The 23543-nt window shown below is 40.2% G+C and overlaps 1 pseudogene; it reads right to left on the reverse strand.

The window, feature by feature from the left end:
• Positions 1 to 6291: 6291 nt before the first annotated feature.
• The window catches only part of LOC112422954 (magnesium transporter NIPA3 pseudogene), a 36972-nt pseudogene continuing 19720 nt past the window's right edge, over positions 6292 to 23543 (reverse strand).

The following is a 23543-nucleotide window of genomic DNA, read 5'->3' on the forward strand; positions in this document are numbered from 1 at the left end:
ACCCCCAACTCATCCCCAGTCCAGCCCCACAGGCAACCACAGTTCATTTTTTTCACCATAGTTATAACTCATTTTTGCTATAATATTTATATCCCAATATACCTGGAACCTCAATAAGTAAAAGTGGTCCAGGGCCCTGTCATCTTCCATGAGGTCCAGAGAGCCTCCTTACTATTCTTCTTTTTTTTTTTTAATTGCCAAATCATCAATGTGCCCCTCCAGATCTGAGAAGGTGAAGGGCCAATTACAAAACACAAGCTGGCTTTAAGTCCATGAGTCTGCAAGATGTCTTTTTCTTTTCTGCAAACAGGGAATATTAAGCCTGGTTGCTTTGCCTGTTCTCATGGGACACTTTAAAACAAGCAAAGTGTACACTTTGTTGAAGAACACAGAGCTCTCGGAATCTTTTGAATTGGAAATACAATCTCAAAAAAGAAAAAACAGAATTAGAGATTGATGTAAAAATCCCATTTTTTAGGCAAAAATCAACAATGGATGCTAAAATTAATGGGTGGAAAGTTGAGTAAGAAGATATTTACCTAGTCTCAAAGTATCTCCAATGAGATACTTAGCAATTTCAAAAGGAAATATGGTAACATGGCAGTGGAGAGGCCTGGCAGACGCCGCCTAAACCAGGGATGAACTCCAGCATCATCAGTGATCGGACAAACTGAAACCCACGCCTTCTTGCAGGACGCGCAGAACAGGTACATCACTGCGGTGGTTTTTTTTTTTTTTTTTGAGACGGAGTCTGGCTCTGTTGCCCAGGCTGGAGTGCAGTGGCCGGATCTCAGCTCACTGCAAGCTCTGCCTCCCGGGTTTACGCCATTCTCCTGCCTCAGCCTCCCGAGTAGCTGGGACTACAGGCGCCTGCCACCTCGACCGGCTAGTTTTTTGTTTGTTTGTTTGTTTGTTTTGTATTTTTTTTAGTAGAGACGGGGTTTCACCGTGTTAGCCAGGATGGTCTCGATCTCCTGACCTCGTGATCCACCTGTCTTGGCCTCTCAAAGTGCTGGGATTACAAGCTTCAGCCACCGTGCCTGGCCGGTGGTATTCTTGATGAAACCACATCATCTGAATCTATCAGATGAACCCCAAATTAAGTGTCATTTAATAAAACAATTTACTCTCAAAAACAGTCAAGCTCATGGGAAAAAAAGACTGAAGAATTGTTTCATATTAAAGGAAATGAGAAATGACAGCTGATTGCAAGACATGATCAAAGACTCTTTTGCTATAAAGGACATTAAATGGAACAACAGCAAAATCTGATGAAGATACATAAATTATAAAGAGTATTATATCAAGGAGTGTTAATTTCCTAATTTTAATAACTGTACTGCTGTTGTGAAGAGAAGATACTTGTTATTTTATAACAGCTTTGCTGAGATATAATTTTTGTACCATAAAATTCATCCTATTAAAAATTCATTCCATGGTTTTAGCATATTCATAGTTACGGAATTATCACTTAGATTGTTTTAGAATATTTTCTTTGCTCCAAAAAGGAAACCATTAGCAGCCATTTAGCCACTGTTCCTTCCTTCCTCCTTCCAGCCTCTGGCAACCACGAATCTGCTTTTTATCTCTGTGGATTTGCCTATTTGAACAGTCCATGTAAATGGAAACATCCAGTATGTGGTCTTTGTGTCTGACTTCCCTCACTTAGCAGAATGTCTTCAAGGTTCATGCAGGTTGCAGCATGTCAGAATGTCACTCTTGTTGTGGCTGAGTAGTATTCCACTGTGTGGGTCTACCACCTTGTGTTTATCCATTTATCAGTGGACAGACATTTGGGTTGTGAATAGTGCTTTTAAGTTAGGGTCTTACTCTGTCACCCAGGCTAGAGTGCGGTGGTGCTATCTCAGCTCACTGCAGCCTTGATCTCCTGGGCTCGAGCAATCCTCCCATCTCAGCCTTCCAAGTAGCTGGGACTACAGGCATCCACCATCACGCCCTGCTAAATTTTGTGTTTTTTTTAGAGATGGGGTCTCACTGTGTATCCCAGGCTGGTCTTGAACTCCTGGCCTCAAGCAATCCTCCTGCCTTGGCCTCCCAAAGTATTGGGATTACAATAATGAACCACTGTGCAAGGCCTATTTTTAACTTTTTGAGGAATTCTCAAACTGTTTTCCAGAACAACTGCTCCATTTTACAATCCCACCAGCAATGCATGAGAGTTCTAATTTCTCTCTCTTTTTTTTTTTTTCAGACAGAGAGTCACTGTCACTCAGACTGGAGTGCAGTGGCATGATCTCGGCTCACTGAAGCCTCTTTCCCGGGTTGAAGTGATTCTCCTGCCTCAGCCTCCAGAGTAACTGGAATTACAGGCCTGTACCACCACACCTGGCTAATTTTTTTGTATTTTCAATAGAGATGGAGTTTCGACATGTTGGCCAGGGTGGTCTCGAACACCTGACTTCAAGTGATCCGCCCACCTTGGCCTACCAAAGTGCCAGGATCACAGGCTTGAGCCACTGCACCCGGATGAGCGTTCTAATTTCTTCACATCCTCACTAATACTTGTTTTCCTCTCCTTTGTTTAAATCAGAGACAACCTAATGAAAGTGAAGTGATATCTCATAGTTCTGATTTTCATTTCCATGATGTCTAATGATGTTGAGCATATTTTCATAGCTTTGTTGGCCCTTTGTATGTTTTCACTGGAGAAAAGTCTATTCAAGACTTTTCACCGTTTTTTAATTGGGTTGTTTAAGTTCTGAGAGTTATTTATATGTTCTGGAAAGTAAGCCCTTCTTACACATATAATTTGCAAATATTTTCTCTCATCCTGTAGATTTTCTTTTCACTTCTTGAAAGTGTTCTTTGATGCACAAAAGTTTTTAATTTTGATGGGTTGCAGTTTATCTAGCTTTTCTTTTGCCATCTGTGTCATAGCTATTGTCATAGCATTATATTGCCAAATTCAAAGTTATGAAGATTTATCCCTACATTTTTGTCCTAAAAGTTTTACAGTCTTAGCTCTGTGGTTAGGTCTTTGATCCACTTTGAGTTAATCTTTGTATACAGTATGCAGTATAGTCATTCTTTTGCATGTGGATATACAGTTGCCCCAGAATTATTTGTAGAAGAGACTTTTTTCCAATAAATGATCTTGGCACCCTTGTTGAAAATTAATTGAACATAGATGTATTGGTTTATTTCTGGACCCTCAGTTCCATTTCATTGGTCCATCGTTATGCCACAACCATGCTTCTTTGATTACTGTAGCTTTGTAGTCAAACTTTGAAATTGGAAAGTGTGTGTCTGCAAACTTTTTTTTTTTTTTTTCAAGATTGTTTTGGCTATTTGGGGTCTCTTGCAATTCCAGATGAATTTTAGAATCAGCTTTTTCATTTCTGCAAAAAAAAGACCATTGGAATTTTGAAAGGCATTGCAATGCATCTGTAGGTCACTTTCAGAGCACTGCCATTCTAACAATTCCACATCTCCCAATCCACAAACACAAAGTGGCTTCCCATTTGGGTCTTTTTAAGTTTCTTTCAGCAATGTTTTATAATTTTCAGTGCATAAATCTTGCACCTCTTGGTTTAAATTTGTTCCTATGTATTTTATTCTTTTTTGTGCTATTATAAATAGAATTGTTTTCTTTTTTTATTTTTTTTAATAGAGACAGGATCTTGCTCTGTTGCCCAGGCTGGAGTACAATGGTGATCCTAGCTCACTGTAGTCTCAAACTCCTGGGCTCAAGTGATCCTCCTACCTCAGCCTGCTGAGTAGCTGGGACTATAGGCAAACGCCACCACACCTGGCAATTTTTTTTAAGAGACTGGGTCTTGCTCTCTTGCCTAGGCTGGTTTTGTACTCCTGGCCTCAAGCAATCCTCCTACCTCAGTCTCCAGAAGTGCTGGGATTACAGGCATGAGCCACCACACTCAGACAAGATTGTTTTCTTAATTTATTTCTCAGGTTGTTCATTGCTAGTGTATAGAAGTACAACTAATTTAATGTATTGACCTTGTACACTGCAAATTTGCTGAACTTGTTTATTAGCACTAGTGGATTTTTTATGAATTCCTTAAATTTTTTTATATGTAAAATTATGTCATGTGCAATAGAGATAATTTTACTTCTTGCTTTCCAATTTAGATGCCTTTTTTTCTTGTCTAATTTCTTTGGCTAGGACTTCTAGTGCAATGTTGAATGGAAGTGGCAAAAGTGGGTATCCATTCCTTATTCCTGATTTTATAAGGAATGATGTCAGTCTTTCACCTTTGACTGGGATGTTAGTTGTGGGATTTTCACAAATGTTCTTTATTATATTGAAGAAGTTTCATTCTACTCCTAGTTTGTCAATTGCTTTTATCATAAAAAGGTGTTCAATTTTGTCAAATGCTTTTTCTGCATTGATGGAGGTGATCATGTTTCTTTCCTTCATTCTATCAATGTAGTATATACAACGGATTGATTTTCATATATTGAACCACTCTTGCATTCCTGGAATAAGTCCCACTTGGTTATGATGTGCACTTCTCTAAAAATGTTGAATTAGATTTGCTAGTTTTTTGTATTTATACTGTTATGGACTGAATTGTGTTCCCCCAAAATTTATAGATTAAATCTCTAACCCCTAATATGGCTGATTTAGAGATAGGGCCTTTAGAAGGTAATTAAGGTTAATAAGTTCATAAGGCCTAATTCAACAGGATTGGTGGCCTTAGAAGAAGAGGAAGAGAGAAATATCTCTCCCTCTCTCTTTCATCACATGCACTCAGAGCTAAGGCCATCTGAGTACTGCAGTGACAAGGTGGCCATCTGCAAATAAGGAAAGAGCCCCCTCCAGACAACCTCACTGGGCCTTCATCTGGGACTTCCAGCCTCCGGTACTATGAGAAATAAATGCCTGTTGTTTAAACCACCCAATCTATAGCATTTTGTTATGGCAACCCAACCTGACTAATATGTGTACTAACAAGGGATATGATCTATATTTTTCTTTTCTTGTGACGTCTGTATCTGACTTTGGTATCAGGATAATGCTGGCCTCAGATAATTAGTTAGAAAGCTTTCCCTCCTCTTCTATTTTTTGGAAGAGTTTGAGAAGGATTGTTGTTAATTCTTGTGTGAGCACTACTTTGCAATCCTTAATGACACACACGCAGATATTCACATAATAAATCTTAAAATATCTATGTATTGACAAAGTATTGAAATACATACATAAACTACCAGGTAAGACTGACAGTCTGAATATAGGGGTTCAGTATTTCATTTTCCTTAAACGATATCTTCTGTTTGGGAAAATAATTTTAGTGTTAAATTTGCAATAACATATTGTTTTTAATGTGTATGCCCAACAGTGATTTTTATATAGACAGTTTTCAATATTTCATTGTTTCTCAGCATACTCCAACTCATTAAATCTTTCCCAGTCTTCCTCCTGGGCATGCATATATGTCAACACCAGTTCATTTTCCCATCCAGGGTACTCATTGAGCCTTGTGTTTCAGGAAACTTTGACCTGAGTATAACATACCAAGGACAAAATCTCTGTGACAGGTGACACAAATAAATATCGAAAACTTAAATTCACCAGAACAGAGAACCACCACAGTCTCATGCTGGATGTCAAGAAAAGTGCCATGAATTTCATCACCAAGAAGGTGTCCTAGAAACATCAATAAAGCTCTTAATACTAAAAGAAAAAAAAATAATTTCTGCAGATTTCAAATACGATCTTTTCAGAATATACTTTCACTACTCAGCCTCCTGACATAACTGAGACTCCAGGTGCACACCACCACACTCAGTTGATATTTCTTACATTTTTTTTAGTGATGGGGTCTTGAAATGCCCAGGCTGGTCTGAAACTACTCGTGGAATCTAGCAATCCTCCCACCACGGCCTCCCAAAATGTTGGGATTACAGGTGTGAGCCTCCACCCAGCCAGAAGATACTTTTCCTACAAACTTTTGTTCATAGCTTATATGTCTGTTATACAACTAAAGTGAGAGTAAACACATATTTGATCTGAGGTATAATTCCATGGACTTTCCATGGATCATCAATTTTCAAAAATTTAGAATGCATGGAATTGTACTCAACATTACACTGTGATGAAAAGACTGCAATGGCACATTAGGGCCTTGCAGCCATCTCAGGTTGTCATTGTGAACATTGGTCATAGTTTAATAAAACTGGGGAAATGCTGAAGTCAGCTTAAAAGAATTCTGAAGAATAAGATTTACTATTATTACCCTGAGAAGTCTTGAACTACCTTAGAAACAAGAAACAAAACCTAATAACATTTAAAGTTGGAGCAGAAAAAAATCCAGTCAACCTGAAATTTTTTTTAATGACAAATTTTCAGTTAGAATTTTTGTTTTGAGAAAAATAAGCTTAGTATAGAAATAAGATAAGAAAAAGACATAAGAGATAAGAAATAAGATAAGAAAAATAAGTTTAGTATAGAAATAAGATAGTCAATTTCTTTTCCATAAAATCAGTAAGTGGTAGTAAATCTGTCCATTATATTGAAGACCACCAAAAATGGGATTGCTGTGATGCATTTCAAATAGGAAAATGTTACAGATATTTTAATGTGTAAAAGGTATTTTCCTGCAGTAGCCCCTGAGGTATTAATATTTTGTTTTTCAGGAAGTTGACTCTCTATTAGGATATACCTATTTTTAAAGATTAGTAACTAATCATAATTTCCTTAATAAGGGAGCAAGTACCAAATTTCAAGAGAGCCATTATGATAATTCGTTCAGATTTTTCACAAAGATTTCTCTAGCTGTTTCCAAACAGTCTATGGAAAACTCACCCTTTAGGGATAAAACACTTGAGAACAATTGAAGTGTACAATGTAATCCTGAATTAACATAGCAATTATTTTACAAAAAAAAAATCTCTATATCAACAAGAAAAATAATCTTTGGGATAATAGTAAAAGAAAGAAACAAAATGAACGTAAATGACTCCAAAGCTGAATTTACCTGGACTTCTTCAGAAACTCCATTTTATGCCATCCAGGTCTGAGTTAATTAAAGGAACCTGGGAAAACAGTCGCATGTGTCTGTGTTTTTGTGAAAAGAAAAAATCGGTTTCCTTTATTTGAGGTCTAAAGTATTTTTCTCTTCCTCCATTCTTCCTCTTTAATGGGTTGTAAATTCTTATGATTTGTCAGTAAGTTAGAATTCATAAGCTCTTCATGAGTGGGTGTGTCTTGTGTATTCTAGCCCACTAAGGAATACATTTCCAAAGCAGGCTTGTTTTTCCCTTAAAATAATTAATTAGCTAACCAGTTTAAGAAGGAAGTTGCAGAAGGGAGGACAAAGCACCAGTGATCTCGCTTCTCAGTTTCAATAATTTGAAATTATGACTCATCAGAGAAAATGACTGATACTCTGCTTATCAGAACACTGCTAACTTTCTATCAATGAATGTGAGTCATACAGCCACCAAAGAAAAAATGAAGAGCCACCTGGCAGAGACAAATATATTGTGGCCGGAGGAAAGAGATTATTCGGAGACACACATAGCTCTTTGACTTCTTTGATCCCTAGGGAATATTTCAAAGTTTGCAGAAAAGAAAAGCAGCAGACGTCTTCTGGAGGAGAATCAATCTGATTTTCAAATTTAATGGCCAAAAAGATGGCATTTGTACTTGGCCTCACATTTAAGTTAGTTAGAACTTCAAAAATGCTAACTTTCCTAGTTCCAAGAAACAAGCATTCATTTTCCTCTTTGAGTGTCTAATACTGGTTAAAATTCAGTGTTTCTAGAGACTTCAATCATCAGTTCTACTAAACAAGGTAATGTCATCATTGTATCCGGGGCTGAACACTCCAAGTTCTCTAAAACTTGTAAACAGGATTGCTCTCATTGCCATTCAGAGAGATGACTTCCCTCTTAGCAGTGGATGTCAGCTTACTCCGGGTAATGTCAGTATTTTTAAAAGCATGTAGAAGAAAGATGCCAAAGATAATAGTGAAGAATCCACTTAGGGTCTTGATGATATCTCCAGCCTTCATGCCATACCACCCTGGGAGTAAGATGGCAGAGCAAGTCACTACCATGGATGTGAAGAACGCAAAATAAATGGGAGTCACAGGAGATGTAGTAACGGTGTCCAGTGCCTTGAGATAGTTAATCTGTGTAGTCACCAAAAGCACAAGTATAGCCAGCAAAACAGTGACCAGGGGATGCTTCTAAACTGTCTTCCATTCTAGTAATTCCTTAATGGCAATTCCCAGGCCTTTGGCAGAAGAAACTGAAAATGCTCCAGTCAAAGAACAGATTGAAATATAGACCAATATATTGATCTGTCCTTTCTTGGGAGCCACAATCAAAATCAGTACCAAGAAGATCACAATTATGATCACAGCAAAGGAAATAAATCCTGGGTCTCTCAATTTCATTTCCATTTCATGCAAAGAAGTGACTTCCTCTTCTTGTGGGGGATGGATAACCGTCACAGTTGACCCCAATATGCAGCCTGTTTTCCCATAAATATTCAAGTGCTCATTTAAAAAATAAGAAGATAATATTGCACTTACGAGAACACTCAGAGGGCCGGGAGGGTGGGGGTGACCAAGATGGCAGGTGCAAAAGCATAAGCCACAAAATGTACAGCCTCTCCTGCTCCCATGGCTAGCACTCCTGCCCCCTAGAGCCATCTTTCAGGTCAGAATGTCCACCTTGTGCAGCTCTAGTGACGCCTTTTTTGACCAGTTGCAAGAGACCCTTCTTTTTCAATATGAAGCTGGAGCCAATAAAAATACTGGAGGTTACTGCCAGTACCTAGCCCACATAAAGACTGTATTTGTTTTCTACGTTTGCTGAAATGCTCAAGTTGGTTATGCTGGAATTCAGGTCCGTGTAGAGGACCGGAGAAGCAGCTGTGACACTTCTGTGATCTCACACCAAGCCTGGGAGGAGTTTGGACAGACCAGAGACAGCACATATCCTTCTCGGCAGGGCTCTCTGTGCCACAGCCTCACATGGGCCCCCATGTTCCTGGACGGGGCTCCTGGATGCAGATACTCTCTCCTCAGTCACCTGGGCCTCTCCTCCCCATGGACCTGCCAGATTGTTGTTAATTCTTTTTTAAAGAAAACTGCTCTATTGAGGTAAAATGAACATATAAAAAGCTGTATATATTGAATGTATCCATTTCGATAAGTTTGGGGATAAGTTGTACCTGTGAAACCATCACCACCATCAAGGTTATAAACACATCCATCACCTCCCAAAGTTTCCTCCCACCCCTTTATTATTGTTATTATTATTGTTATTGAGACAGAGTCTTGCTCTGTCACCCAGGCTGGAGTGCAGTGGCATGATCATGGCTCACTCCAACCTCTGCCTCCCAGACTTAAGTGATCCTCCCACATCAGCCTCCTGAGCAGCTGGGATCACAGGCACAGGCCACCATGCCCAGCTAATTTTTGTATTTTTAGTAGAGACAGGGTTTCACCGTGTTGGCCAGGATGATCTTGAACTCCTGACCTCAAGTTATCCACCTACCTTGGCCTCCCAAAGTGCTGGGATTACAGCTGTGAACCACTGCACCCAGCCCCTTTATTATTTGTATTTGTATTTTGTTTTTGTCACTGCTTTGATAATAACACCATAAGATCAACTTGCCTTAGTAAATTTTAGGTATACAATGCAGTATTTTTAGCTATAGGCATCATGCCGCACAGATCTCCAGAGCTCATTCATCCTGGATAACTGAAGCTTGGTACCTTCTGATCATCATCTCCCCATTTCCCCCTCCCTCCAGCCCGTGAAAACCACCATTCTACTCTCTGTTGTTTTGTTTTTTTTTCTTTTGAGACGGAGTCTCGCTCTGTTGCCCAGGCTGGAGTGCAGTGGCCAGATCTCAGCTCACTGCAAGCTCCGCCTCCCGGGTTTACATCATTCTCCTGCCTCAGCCTCCTGAGTAGCTGGGACTATAGGCGCCTGCCACCTTACCCAGCTAGTTTTTGTATTTTTTTGGTAGAGACAGGGTTTCACCGCATTAACCAGGATGGTCTCGATCTCCTGACCTCGTGATCTGCCCGTCTCGGCCTCCCAAAGTGCTGGGATTACAGGCTTGAGCCACCACGCCCGGCCTACTCTCTGCTTTTAGGAGTTTGATTATTTTAGAGTCCACATTGCTATGGTTTGAATGATGACATCCCTCCAAAATTTATGTTGAAGCCATCCCCAATGCAGTAGTATTAAGAGGTATGGTCTTTGGGATGTGATTAAGTCATGAGGGCTCTACTCTTATGAATGGGATTAGCACCCTTATTTAAAGGCTCAAGGTCAAAAGGAGTGCTCTCTCACCTTCTGTCTTCCTCCATGTGAGAACACATGCATCTCCTCTGGAGGAAGCAGCAACAAGACACCATCTTGGAAGCAGGGAGCAGCCTTCATCAGACACCAATGCTAGTGTCTTGATCTTAGACTTCCCAGCCTCCAGAAACATAAGAAACAAATTTCTGCTGTTTATAAGTTACCCAGTCCCAGATATTTTGTTATAGCAGCACAAATGGGCTAAGATACACCCATAAATGAGATCCTGCAGTATTTGTCTTTCTGTGCCTGACTTACTTTGTTTAACATAATGTCCTCCGGGTCCATCTATGTCATCACAAATGGCAGGATTTCCTTCTTTTTAAGGACTAAATAATATTCCTTTGTATGTATATACTATAATATCTTTTTATTAAGTGAAATCAAGCTTGTTAAGGAAGTAAAGGAATATAAGAATGACGACTCCATAAGCAGAGCAGTCCTGAGGCTGCTGGTTGGCTGTTTTTATGGTTCTCTTGATTATGTGCTAAACAAGGGATGGATTATTCATGAGTTTTCAAGGAAAGGGGTGGGCAATTACCAGAACTGAGGGTTCCTCCCCTTTTTAGACCATATAGGGTAACTTCCTGACGTTGTCATGGCATTTATAAACTGTTGTGGTGTTGGTGGGATGTCTCTTAGCATGCTGATGCATTATAATTAGTGTATAATGAGCCAGAGGTCACTTTCATTGCCATCTTGGTTTTGATGGGCTTTGGCCAGCTTCTTTACTGCATTCTTTTATCAGCAAGGTGTTTGTAACCTGTTGTGCCAACCTCCTATCTCATTCTGTAACTTAGAATGCCTAACCTCCTGGGATGCAGCTCAGTGGATCTCAGCCTTATTTTACCCAGCCCCTATTCAAGATTGAGTTGCTCTGGTTCAAACACCTCTGGCATATTTCCCCCCTCCCTTTTACAAGGGAACCCTTAATCCTAAAGGCTGTAAGCAGATGAAATCTATCCTCTTCAACTTCTTCAGGCTGAATAGGGGCAATGATATTCCCACCTAACTATTAGGGCATCTCATATCCAGGGTAGAGAGGAGCTGAGTCAGAAAGCATCATCATGGTGAAAAACAGCCCCAAAACAACTGATGAGACTAGAATCTAATAACAAGTGTACCATAGTTTTTGAAACATAATTTTTCTCTCTCCAGTCTCACATTTTTACTAAAGACAAATCATGGTAGGATGGATTTGTTTCAAAAAATAAGCTTTAGCCTTATACTTGGTCAGATTATTTGTAAAGTGCAGCAAGAATAATTTTTCACATAGGTTTTTTTAATTGGCTTTGATGGAACGTTGTTCCATAAAATGAATCTCAGATAAGACTTTTTTCAAAGCCAAGCCCAGCATTGAGTTTGTACCCTCAAATACCTATAAGTTGGAAAATTCCTTTCCTCTTGAGGTCACAAGGTAATATGGGGCTCCTGGGCCTGTTAGAAAGTGACATGCTTGGCCAGGCACTGTAGCTCAAGCCTGTAATCCCAACACTTTGGGAGGCCAAGGAAGGCACACAATGAGGTCAGGAGTTTGAGACCAGCCTGGCCAATATGGTGAAACCCTGTCTCTACTAAAAATACAAAAATCAGTTGGGCGTGGTGGCGTGCACCTGTAGTCCCAGCTACTTGGGAGGCTGAGACAGCAGAATTGCTTGAACCTGGGAGGCGGAGGTTGCAGTGAGCTGAGATTGCACCACTGCACTCCAGCCTGGGTGACAGAGTGAGACTCCATCTCAAGGCTACCACAGCTTTTTTTCTGTTTGGCAGAGCCTACCACAGCTCAGCAAAGCCACTGTAGCCAGACTGCCTTTCTAGATTCCTCCTCTCTTGGCAGGGCATCTCTGAAAGAAAGGCTGTAGCCCCAGTCAGGGGCTTATAGATAAAACTCCCATCTCCCTGGGACAGAGCACCTGGGAGAAGGAGCAGCTACGGGGTCAGCTTCAGCAGACAAAGATTCCTGCCTGCCAGTTCTGAAAAGAGCAGCAGATCTCCCAGCACAGTGCTCGAGCTCTGCTAAGGGACAGACAGCCTCCTAAAGTGGGTCTCTGACCCCCATGCCTCCTAACTGGGAGACATCTCTCAGCAAGGGTCGACAGACACCTCATACAGGAGAGCTCCGGCTGGCATCTGGAGGGTGCCCCTCTGGGACGAAGCTTCCAGAAGAAGGAACAGGCAGCAATCTTTCCTGTTCTGCAGCCTCTGCTGGTGATACCCAGGCAAACAGGGTCTGGAGTGGACCTCCAGCAACTCCAGCAGACCTGCAGCAGCGGAGTCTGTTAGAAGGAAAACTAACAAACAGAAAGGAATAGAATCAACATCAACAAAAAGAATGTCCACCCAAAAACTCCATCCAAAGGTCACCAACATCAAAGAACAAAGGTAGACAGTGCCATGAAGATGAGGAAAAAACAATGCAAAAAGGCTGAAAATTCCAAAAACCAGAATGCCTCTTCTCCTCCAGAGTATCACAACTCCTCACCAGCAAGAGAACAAAACTGGGTGGAGAATGAGTTTGACAGAAGTAGGCTTCAGAAGGTGGGTAATAACAAACTCCTCTAAGCTAAAGAAACATGTTCTAACCCAATGCAAAGAAGCTAAGAACCTTGAAAAAAGATTAAAGGAATTGCTAACTAGAATAACCAGTTTGGAGAAGAACATAAATGACCTGATGGAGCTGAAAAACTTCGTGAAGCCTACACAATTATCAACAGCCAAACTGATCAAGCAAAAGAAAGGATATCAGAGATTGAAGATCAACTTAATGAAATAAAATGTGAAAACAAGATTAGAGAAAAAGAATGAAAAGGAACAAACAAAGCCTCTAAGAAATATGGGACTATGTGGAAAAACCAAACTTACATGACTGGTGTACCTGAAAGTGACAGGGAGAATTGAACCAAGTTGGAAAACATTCTTCAGGATACTATCCAGGAGAACTTCCCCAGCCTAGCAATACAGGCCAACATTCAAACTCAGGAAATACAGAGAACACCACAAAGATACTCCTCAAGAAGAGCAACCCCAAGAAAAATAGTCAGATTCACGAAGGTTGAAATGAAGGAAAAAAATGTTAAGGCTAGTCAGAAAGGTCAAGTTACCCACAAAGGGAGGCCAATCAGACTAACAGAACTCTCTGCAGAAACTCTACAAGCCAGAAGAGAGTGGGGGCCAATATTCAACATTCTTAAAGAAAAGGATTTTCAACCCAGAATTGCATATCTAGCCAAACTAAGTTTCATAAGTAAAGAAGAAATAAAATCCTTTACAGACAAGCAAATGCTGAAAGATATTGTCAAAACCAGGGCTGCCTTACAAGAGCTCCTGAAGGAAGCACTAAATATAGAAAGGAAAAACCGGTACCCACCACCACAAAAACATATCAAACTGTAAAGACCATTGACACTATGGAGAAATTACATCAACTAATGGGCAAAATAACCAGCTAGCATCATAATGACAGGATCAAATTCACACATAACAACATTAACTTTAAATGTGAATGGGCTAAATGCTCCAATTAAAAGACACAGACTGGCAAATTGGATAAATAGTCAAAACCCATCGGTGTGCTGTGTTCAGAAGACCCATCACACATGCAAAGATACACATAGGCTCAAAATAAAGGGATGGAGGACTATTTACCAAGCAAGTGGAAAGCAAAAAAAAAAAAAAAAAAAAAAAAGCAGGCGTTGCAATCCTAGTCTCTGATAAACAGACTTTAAACCAACAACGATCAATAAAGACAAAAAGGGCATTACATAATGGTAAAGGGATCACTGCAACAAGAAGAGTTAACTATCCTAAATATACATGCACCCAATACAGGAGCACTCAGATTCATAGAGCAAGTTATTAAAGACCTACAAAGAGACTTAGACTCCCACACATTAATAGTGAGAGACCTTAACACCCCACTGTCAATATTAGACAGATCAATGAGACAGAAAATTAACAAGGATATTCAGGACTTGAACTCAGCTCTGGACCAAGCAGACCTAATAGACCTCTACAGAATTCTCCACCCCAAATCAACAGAATATACATTCTTCTCAGCACTGCATCACACTTACTCTAAAATCGAGCACATAATTGGAAGTAAAACACTCCTCAGCCAATACAAAAGAATGGGAATCATAACAAACAGTCTCTCAGATCACAGTGCAATCAAATTAGAACTCAGCATTCAGAAACTCACTCAAAACTGCATAACTACATGGAAACTGAATAACCTGCTCCTGAATGACCGCTTGGTAAATAATGAAATTAAGGCAGAAATAAATAAGTTCTTTGAAACAATTGAGAACAAAGGTACAACATACCAGAATCTTTGGCACACAGCTAAAGCAGTGTTTACAGGGAAATTTTTAGGACTAAATGCCCACAGGAAAAAGCACGAAAGGTCTAAAATCAACACCCGAACATCACAATTAAAAGAACTAGAGAGGCAAGAGCAAATAAATTCAAAAGCTAGCAGAAGACAAGAAATAACTAAAATCAGAGCAGAACTGAAGGAGATAGAGACACGAAAAACCCTCCAAAAAATCAATGAATCCAGGAGCTGTTTTTTGAAAAGATTAACAAAATAGATAGATCACTAGCCAGACTAATAAAAAAGAAAAGAGAGAAGAATCAAATAGACTCAATAAAAAATGATAAAGGAGATATCACCACTGATCCCACAGAAATACAAACTACCATCAGAGAATACTATAAACACCTATGCAAATAAACTAGAAAATCTAGAAGAAATGGATAAATTCCTGGACACATACACCCTCCCAAGAGTAAACCAGGAAGAGGTCGAATCCTCAAATAGACCGATAACAAGTCCTGAAATTGAGGCAGTAATTAATATTCTACCAATCAAAAAAATCCCAGGACCAGATGGATTTCCAGCCGAATTCTACCAGAGGTACAAAGAGAAGTTGGTATACCATTCCTTCTGAAATTATTCCAAATAACAGAAAAAGAGGAGCTCCTCCCTAACTCATTTTATGAGGTCAGCATCATCCTGATACCAAAACCTGGCAGAGACACCAAAAAAGGAAAATTTCAGGCCAATATTCCTGATGAACATTGATGCAAAAATCCTCAATAAAATACTGGCAAACCGAATCCAGCAGCACATCAAAAAGCTTATCCAACACGATGAAGTCGGCTTCATCCCTGGGATGCAAGGCTGGTTTGACATATGCAAATGAATAAACGTAATCCATCACATAAACAGAACAAGAAACAAAAACCACATGATTATCTCAATAGATGCAGAAAGGGCCTTCAATGAAATTCAACACCCATTCATGCTAAAAACTCTCAATAAACTAGGTATTGATGGAATATAGCTCAAAATAATAAGAGCTATTTATGACAAACCCACAGCCAATATTATACTGAATAGGCAAAAGCTGGAAGCATTCCCTTTGCAAACTAGCACAAGACAAGAATGCCCTCTCTCACCACTCCTATTCAACATAGTATTGGAAGTTCTGGCCAGGGCAATCAGGCAAGAGAAAAAAATAAAGGGTATTCAAATAGGAAGAGAGGAAGTCAAATTATCTCTATTTGCAGATGACATGATTGTATATTTAGAAAACCCCATCATCACCAGGCACGGTGGCTCACACCTGTAATCCCAGCAGTTTGGGAGGCCAAAGTGGGCAGATCACCTGAGGTCGGGAGTTTGAGATCAGCCTGACCAAAATGGAGAAACCCCATCTCTACTAAAAATACAAAATTAGCCAGGCATGGTGGCACATGCCTGTAATCCCAGCTATCCAGGAGGCTGAGGCAGGAGAATTGCTTGAGCCCAGGAGGCAGAGGTTGCAGTGAGCCAAGATCGTGCCCTTGCACTCCAGCCTAGGCAACAAGAGTGAAACTCCTTGTAAAAAAAAAAAAAAGAAAGAAAGAAAGAAAAAAGAAAAAGAAAACCCCATCTTCTCAGCCCAAAATCTCCTTAAGCTGATAAGCAACTTCAGCAAAGTCTCAGGATACAAAATCAATGTGCAAAAATCACAAGCATTCCTATACACCAATAGCAGACAAACAGAGAGCCAAATCATGAGTGAACTCCCATTCATAATTGCTACAATGAGAATAAAATACTTAGGAATACAACTTACAAGGGATGTGAAGGACCTGTTCAAGGAGAACTACAAACCTGTTCAAGGAAATAAGAGAGGACACAAACGAATGGAAAAACATTCCATGCTTATGGATAGGAAGAATCAATATCATGAAAATGGCCATACTGTCCAAAGTAACTTACAGACTCAATGATATCCCCATCGAGCTACCAAAGACTTTCTTCACAGAATTAGAAAAAACTACTTTAAATTTCATATGGAACCAAAAAAGAGCCTGTATAGCCAAGATAATCCTAAGCAAAAAGAACAAAGCTGGAGGCATCATGCTACCTGACTACAAGCTATACTACAAGGCTACAGTAACCAAAACAGCATGGTACTGGTACCAAAACAGATATATAAACCAATGGAACAGAACAGAGGCCTCAGAAATAATACCACACATCTACAATCATCTGATCTTTGACAAATCTGACAAAAACAAGCAATGGGAAAAGGATTCCCTATTTAATAAATGGTGTTGGGAAAACTGGCTAGCCATATGCAGAAAACTGAAACTGGACCCCCTCCTTACACCGTACACAAAAATTAACTCAAGGTAGAGTAAAGACTTAAACATAAAACCTAAAACCATAAAAACCCTAAAAAAAAACCTAGGCAATACGATTCAGGGCACAGCATGGGCAAAGACTTCATGACACAAAAAGCAAAAGCAACAAAAGCGAAAATTGATAAATAGGATCTAATTAAACTAAAGAACTTCTGCACAGCAAAAGAAACTATCATCAGAGTGAACAGGCAACTTACAGAATGTGAGAAATTTTTTGCAATCTATCCATCTGGCAAAGGGCTAATATCCAGAATCTAAAGGAATTTAAACAAATTGACAAGAAAAAAACAAACAACCTCATCAAAAAGTGGGGAAAGGATATGAACAGATACTTCTCAAAAGAAGACATTTATGCAGCCAACAAACATGAAAAAAAGCTCATCATCACTGATCATTACAGAAATGCAAATCAAAACCACAATGAGACACCATCTCACTCCAGTTAGAATGGTGATCATTAAAAAATTAGGAAACAACAGATGCTGGAGAGGATGTAGAGAAATAGGAATGTTTTTAACTGTTGGTGGGAATGTATATTAGTTCAAGCATTGTGGAAGACAGTGTGGTGATTCCTCAAGGATCTAGAACCAGAAATATCATTTGACCCAGCAATCCCATCACTTGGTATGTACCCCAAAAATTATAAATCATTCTACTATAAAGACATGTGCATACATGTGTTTATTGCAGCACTATTCATGATAACAAAGACTTGGAACCAACCCAACTGCCCATCAAAGATAGACTGGATAAAGAAAATGTGGCACATATACACCATGTAATACTATGCAATTATGAAAAAGATGAGTTCATGTTCTTTGCAAGGACATGGATTAAGCTGGAAACCATCATTCTCAGCAAACTAACACAGGAACAGAAAACCAAACACCGCATGTTCTCACTCATAAGTGGGAGTTGAACAATGAGAGCACATGGACCTAGGGAGGGGAACATCACACAATGGGGTCTGTCAAGAGGTGGGAGGGCTAGAGGAGGGATAGCATTAGGAGAAATACCCAGTGTAGATGATGGGTTGATGGGTGCAGCAAACTACTATGGCACATGTATACCTATGTAACAAACCTGCATGTTCTGCACGTGTACCCCAGAACTTAAAGTATAATAAAATTTTTAAAAAGGAATTTGGTTACTTCTATGGCATACAACAATTTTACATAACAAATATAACTATTAATAACATACACTAAGTCATATTGGAATTATAGGAGTTTCCCATAATTTTGGAACACATACCAATAATATGTTTATACAAATATAGCCCAAAGAAAGCCAAACAGCACTTCATATTTGATAATAGTTTCTGTATGACTTTTATACCAAATAAGCCAATTTCACCTTTAGATTAGTGTACTCTTATGTTAAATCCAATTCTTAAGAAAACCTTATAGACAAATCTACCTAATTTTAATTTTGACCATAAAATAAGATTCTCATAAACCTTTTATAATCCTTTACAAATTTTTGTGAAAGAACAGATCAGTGCTCTAAGAAACACCTGTTGTGTTCAATTTATGGAAAAACTAAGTAATACGCCTTTTACTTTGGCCAATATGTTCATACAGAGAATTTTTACAAGATTAATTTTTCACAAACTTTCCACAACTTGTTCAAACCTTCAACTTTATCCTACCTAACTTAAAATAATCCTTTAGCCATCTAAACTAGGCCCAAGAAAACCCATATTCCATTGCCTTCTTATAATCTCTTACCAAAAACCCATTTCACTTTCCTTACACACCTTGCATGTAAAACTGTTTCTTCAGTAACCTACTAAAAGTCATTACAATTTTTATTTTTCTGACAAAATATTTGATTTAAGCACTTAGTATTTTTAAGCCAATTAATCAGAGCTCTTTCATATATAAACATCACACACAGCACATATAAATGCACAGTCAGACAAAAGATCCAGTAGTTGTAGGGTTTTTCATTTGCCAGTTTCTTACTTAGATTACTGGTTTCAGGGTAGAGCCCTTGGAGGAACAGGGCCAGGAAAGCATGCAGTTTCTATAGCCTAATAAGTGGGCACAACTGGAAGGCAAAAAAAAAAAAAAAAAAAAAATCCCCAAAATTAAAGGTCCCATTTTTCATATTGGATCCTAGATCCCCAAAAGAGAAACACTACAGAACAACAGTGTAATTATTTTACCATGCGTTTCATTGCAAAGCAATCCAAACACAATCAGCACATTCTATGATTAGTCCATCCCCCTGAGAGTCTTATCTCTCACTGTGGGAATGGGGACATTTTCATATCTTCTAGGTAGCCAAGAGCATGTTTCTCTGATCCAAACGTACAAAGAGCTGAGTATCTTCCCATAACTGCCATTAGCCACCCCTAAAAGTATATTTCCTACCTAGTCATTACACACCAAATCTCTCTCGCAATGTGAAGTAATATCTGATATCCCCAGAAGTCAAAAATGTTGGATGACACAATGCAAAACAGAACAGTGCCTTAGATTTTGAGAGAGATCTATCCACTTTCAGTTCCTGGGGTTTCATGAGGAAAACAGAGGATTTTCCCAAAACAGGGTCTGTGGCACCTCCTATTTTTCTCAAGGAGTTCCAGGCTGTTAGAGCTTGAATATGCGGTTTTAATTAAGCTGACTTTTAATCATAGTGCTCTTTTAAAAAATCCTTTTAAATCTCTTATTACCCAACATTAGTCATGCCAAATCACCAGTATTTCTGACTTTTGAACTTTACCAAATATAACCTCCTGGGTGCTCAGAGAAAGGAAAATTCAAGATGGTTCATGGAGGGGAGGAGAATCAACAAATGGTAAAGGTCATATCGATATCAAACAAGGAGTGACTCATTCCCTAAGCCAGGAATTGAACCCTGAACCAAGGCTGCCATTGGAAACAGACAAAGCCTTAGCCACAAAGCTTCAGCATTGGGCAGTTTCCACTGCTCTTCCCAGAAGGGGCCTAGAGTAACCAATTTTGAGCTTTCAATGGCTTTTAACTGCTTAAGATAATTTTTAGAGCCAACTATGATATGAATTCCAAAATTCCTGTTCTCTGGATGGTGGAGACCAAGAGAAAGTACTGAGTACTGCCACATGGTTACAAGGTCAAGCTCCCAAGGACATGAAACAAGATGAGAGGGAAACTTTATCCAGTTTTTTTTTTTTCAGAGACCTACAGCAAGGTTTGTAACTGACCAGTTTGCTGGGTTGGCTTGTACAGCAGTCTTATGGGGTCCTAAGCCTGTGTTCTATCCTAAGGTACTAGTCTTTATGACAGGACAATACAGAAAGACCAATTTATAGCACAACGTACACCAGATTTGCTATAGTAGCCACTCCACTTAGCGCCCAATATCAAACTGGCAAGGCTCAAACTTGCCCCCAGATGGGCCCTGTCATGTTTAATCCACTGCACTCCAGTGGGTGCTCATAGGTGTAAGAAGAGAGCCATGGATCTCTTGGCCACACTTGTCTGTAATACAACTTCTGCAACATCGAGCTGGGGAGAGATGTGAGATGCCATCTACTATGGTGAATCCATTTCCCCAAGTCAGAAGCTCAGGTGGGGAGGGAGTCCATCTTCTTGACCACATCCACCTGGAGTCAAACTTCAAGCAGGGAGAGGAAGGAGATCATGGATTAGTGCCACAGACCCCACCATTCTTACCAATATTTAGTAATATTCTTGAATAAATGCTTTTCCATTTGCAGGATGCCCTTAGGAGAATTTCAGAGATTTTATGTGGCTGTTTCTTTTCAATAATTTTCACCAATGATGGTTGTTTTGCTTGGGAGAGGGTCTGCAGAGCCCTTCATGCCCCCATTCCAGAAGTGCACCTCCAGGGGGCAATGAGTTGGGGCTGGTTGATATATAGCACTATTTTGGCAATAGCTGCCTAGTACAACAAGCCTACTTCCTTCTCCTAAAATACCATCTAGCATTCACTGTTTACTCTTCACTACTCATGGAGTAGATATTGTTTTTAATCCCCATTTTACACATGATAAAAGTAAAACTCAGAGAAATTGAGCTTCATCTCACCATCAAACAGCTGCTAAAGCACAGTGGTAGAACATGAAGCAGAGCACATTTAAGTACATGTCCTACTGAAAGAGCCGTGTTATTCACATGTTTGTGTGTGTGTGTGTGTGTATGTGTGTGCATGCTGGTATTTATTTCATATGAGGAGAGTCACCTTCTTCCTAAATTTTAAGTATTTTTAAAAACATATTATTTGGGTTCATAATGGAGTGTGAGTAAAGTAGTTAAGATATATTGGCCTGGCATGGTAGCTCACACCTATAGTCACTCTGGGAGACGGAGGCAGGAAGATTGCTTGAGTCCAGGAGTTTGAGACCAGCCTGGGCAACACAGCAAGACCCTATCTACAAAAAATGAAAAAAATTAGCCAGGAGTAGTGGCATGTGCCTGTGGTCCTAGCTATTAATACTTTGGAGGCTGAGGTGGGAGGATCCCTTGAGTCCAGGAGTTCAAGGTTGTAGTGAGCTGTGATTCCACCACTGTGGTCCAGCCTGGGTGACAGAGCAAAATCCTATCTCAAAACAAACAAAGCAAACAAACAAAAAGATCTATCAATTATAATAATAACTTTTCTGCATTTAATTCATAAACGAGAAGATTCCAAACTTACCTAATAAAATGCACTTATGTCAGGGTCTCTCCCTCTTGACAGATTCGGAGAGAAAATGGGGTCTGCAGGATGTTCTCCTGTCTGAGCCTCCTCTTCATGATGGGAACGCAGTGCTCAAGAAGCACATCCTGGCCCATGAGAGAAGGGAGGGAGTAGGCTAGAATAACTCTGAGCTCCCTTTCTGCTCCAAAACTTTAAGATTCCATGAGCTAGGATGTCAGTGACTCTCCCCACTATGGCCTTTGGACCCTAGTTTTCCAGCACCAACTTCAATCAGCTCCAACCACCAGCATCTCATCTCTATGCCAGAACCTGCAAATGCAGTAGGTCAGACATACAGAGGGATTCACACTCAACAATGACTGACAGGACCTAGTGTATAAATACCCCAGCTCCCTCCTTCCTCAGGCTCCGCGTCTGGGAAATCCCAACCAGGGCAGCGTGAATCCAGAAGTGTTTTTGTGAAGCAGAGAAAACGTGACTGAGCAGAAATCAGGAGCAGAGCTGTGTGAAGCCAGGAATAGGAGGGCACAGCCAAGGACAGCCCCAGTCTGGGCAAACTGTGGGGTCAGCAATGCGGGAAGAGCAGGGGACTGGAGGCTCAAGGGTCAGCTCTTGCTACATGACATTCCAAAATACATGATCTAAGGTGTGGCAAAGCTCAAAATTGGGGGCACATCATGACCCCTCAAAAGTTACAAGGAACTTTGACACAAAATGGGGCCTCGGAGCTGTAGTAACCTCAAGCCAACCACATCTCACGCCCATCCTCAGCAGAAGTCACCCCTGCAGGAATGCCAGGGTCCAGGGGACACTATGGCCAAGCAGACACTGACAGAGGAACTCCAGGCTTAGGAGCACCACATTGACCTTTCTGTCTACCCATGTTGCCCCTCTTTCAAGGCCAACCTCCTCCAGGCCCAGTTGCAGCACTCTGCCTCCTATGCAGTCACTAGGAGTACTTGCCTGGAGCCAGGCCCACTGGGTTAGGATCCTGGCTTGTGAGCATGACTTTCAGCAAGTCTTTTTTTTTTTTTTTTTTTTGAGACAGGGTCTCATTCTGTCACCCACGCTAAAGTACAGTTGTGTGATTTCGGCTCACTGCAGCCTTGACTTCCAAGGCTCAAGCAATCCTCCCACCTCAGCCTCCCAAGTAGCAGAGACCTCAGCCTCCCAAGTAGCACCACCACGCCTGGCCAATTTCTTATATTTTTGGTGGAGAAAGGGTTTCACCATGTTGTCCAGACTGGTATCAAACTCCTGAGCTCAGGCGATCTACCTGCCTTGGCCTCCTGGAATTATAGGCGTGAGACAGTGTCCAGCCACGGCAAGTCTTTTTGCCTCAGTCTCCTCATCTGTAAAATGAAGATAATAATAATTATCTCACGAACTGATTTAAATAGTGCATGTACCAAAGTCAAGAAACCTGGCAGACACTGTCTCAAATAAGTGATCAAAGTTAACATCACCAACAAGGAGACATATTGACATCACAGGCCTCCTGACAAGATACATCACTTCTGTGGCATTATTACCAAAAATGTATAATCTGTATTTAATCATGAATAAACATCAAACAGGCTCAAACTGAGAGGGCTTCTACAAAGTAACTGGCTCATACTCTTCAAAAATGGCAAGGCCGTGACGAATACAGAAAGCCCAATGAACTCTTCCATATTGTGGACAACTAAATGCAGTGCGTGATCCAGGAGGCAGTCCTAGGGCAGAAAGGAAGAGGGAAAAGGAAAGACATTTTTGGTTCTGCTTTGTTTTTGCTCTGAAAGACTGGACTGGTACAGTCGGTGAAACTTCGGATGCGTGGACTGCATGGCAGTGTTGTGTCAGTGCTAAATTTCTGGTTTCGATGAGGGCACTGTGGCTGTGTAGGAGAG

The sequence above is a fragment of the Macaca nemestrina genome, chromosome 15, assembly GCF_043159975.1.
Source record: "Macaca nemestrina isolate mMacNem1 chromosome 15, mMacNem.hap1, whole genome shotgun sequence".
NCBI classification, from domain to species: domain Eukaryota; kingdom Metazoa; phylum Chordata; class Mammalia; order Primates; family Cercopithecidae; genus Macaca; species Macaca nemestrina.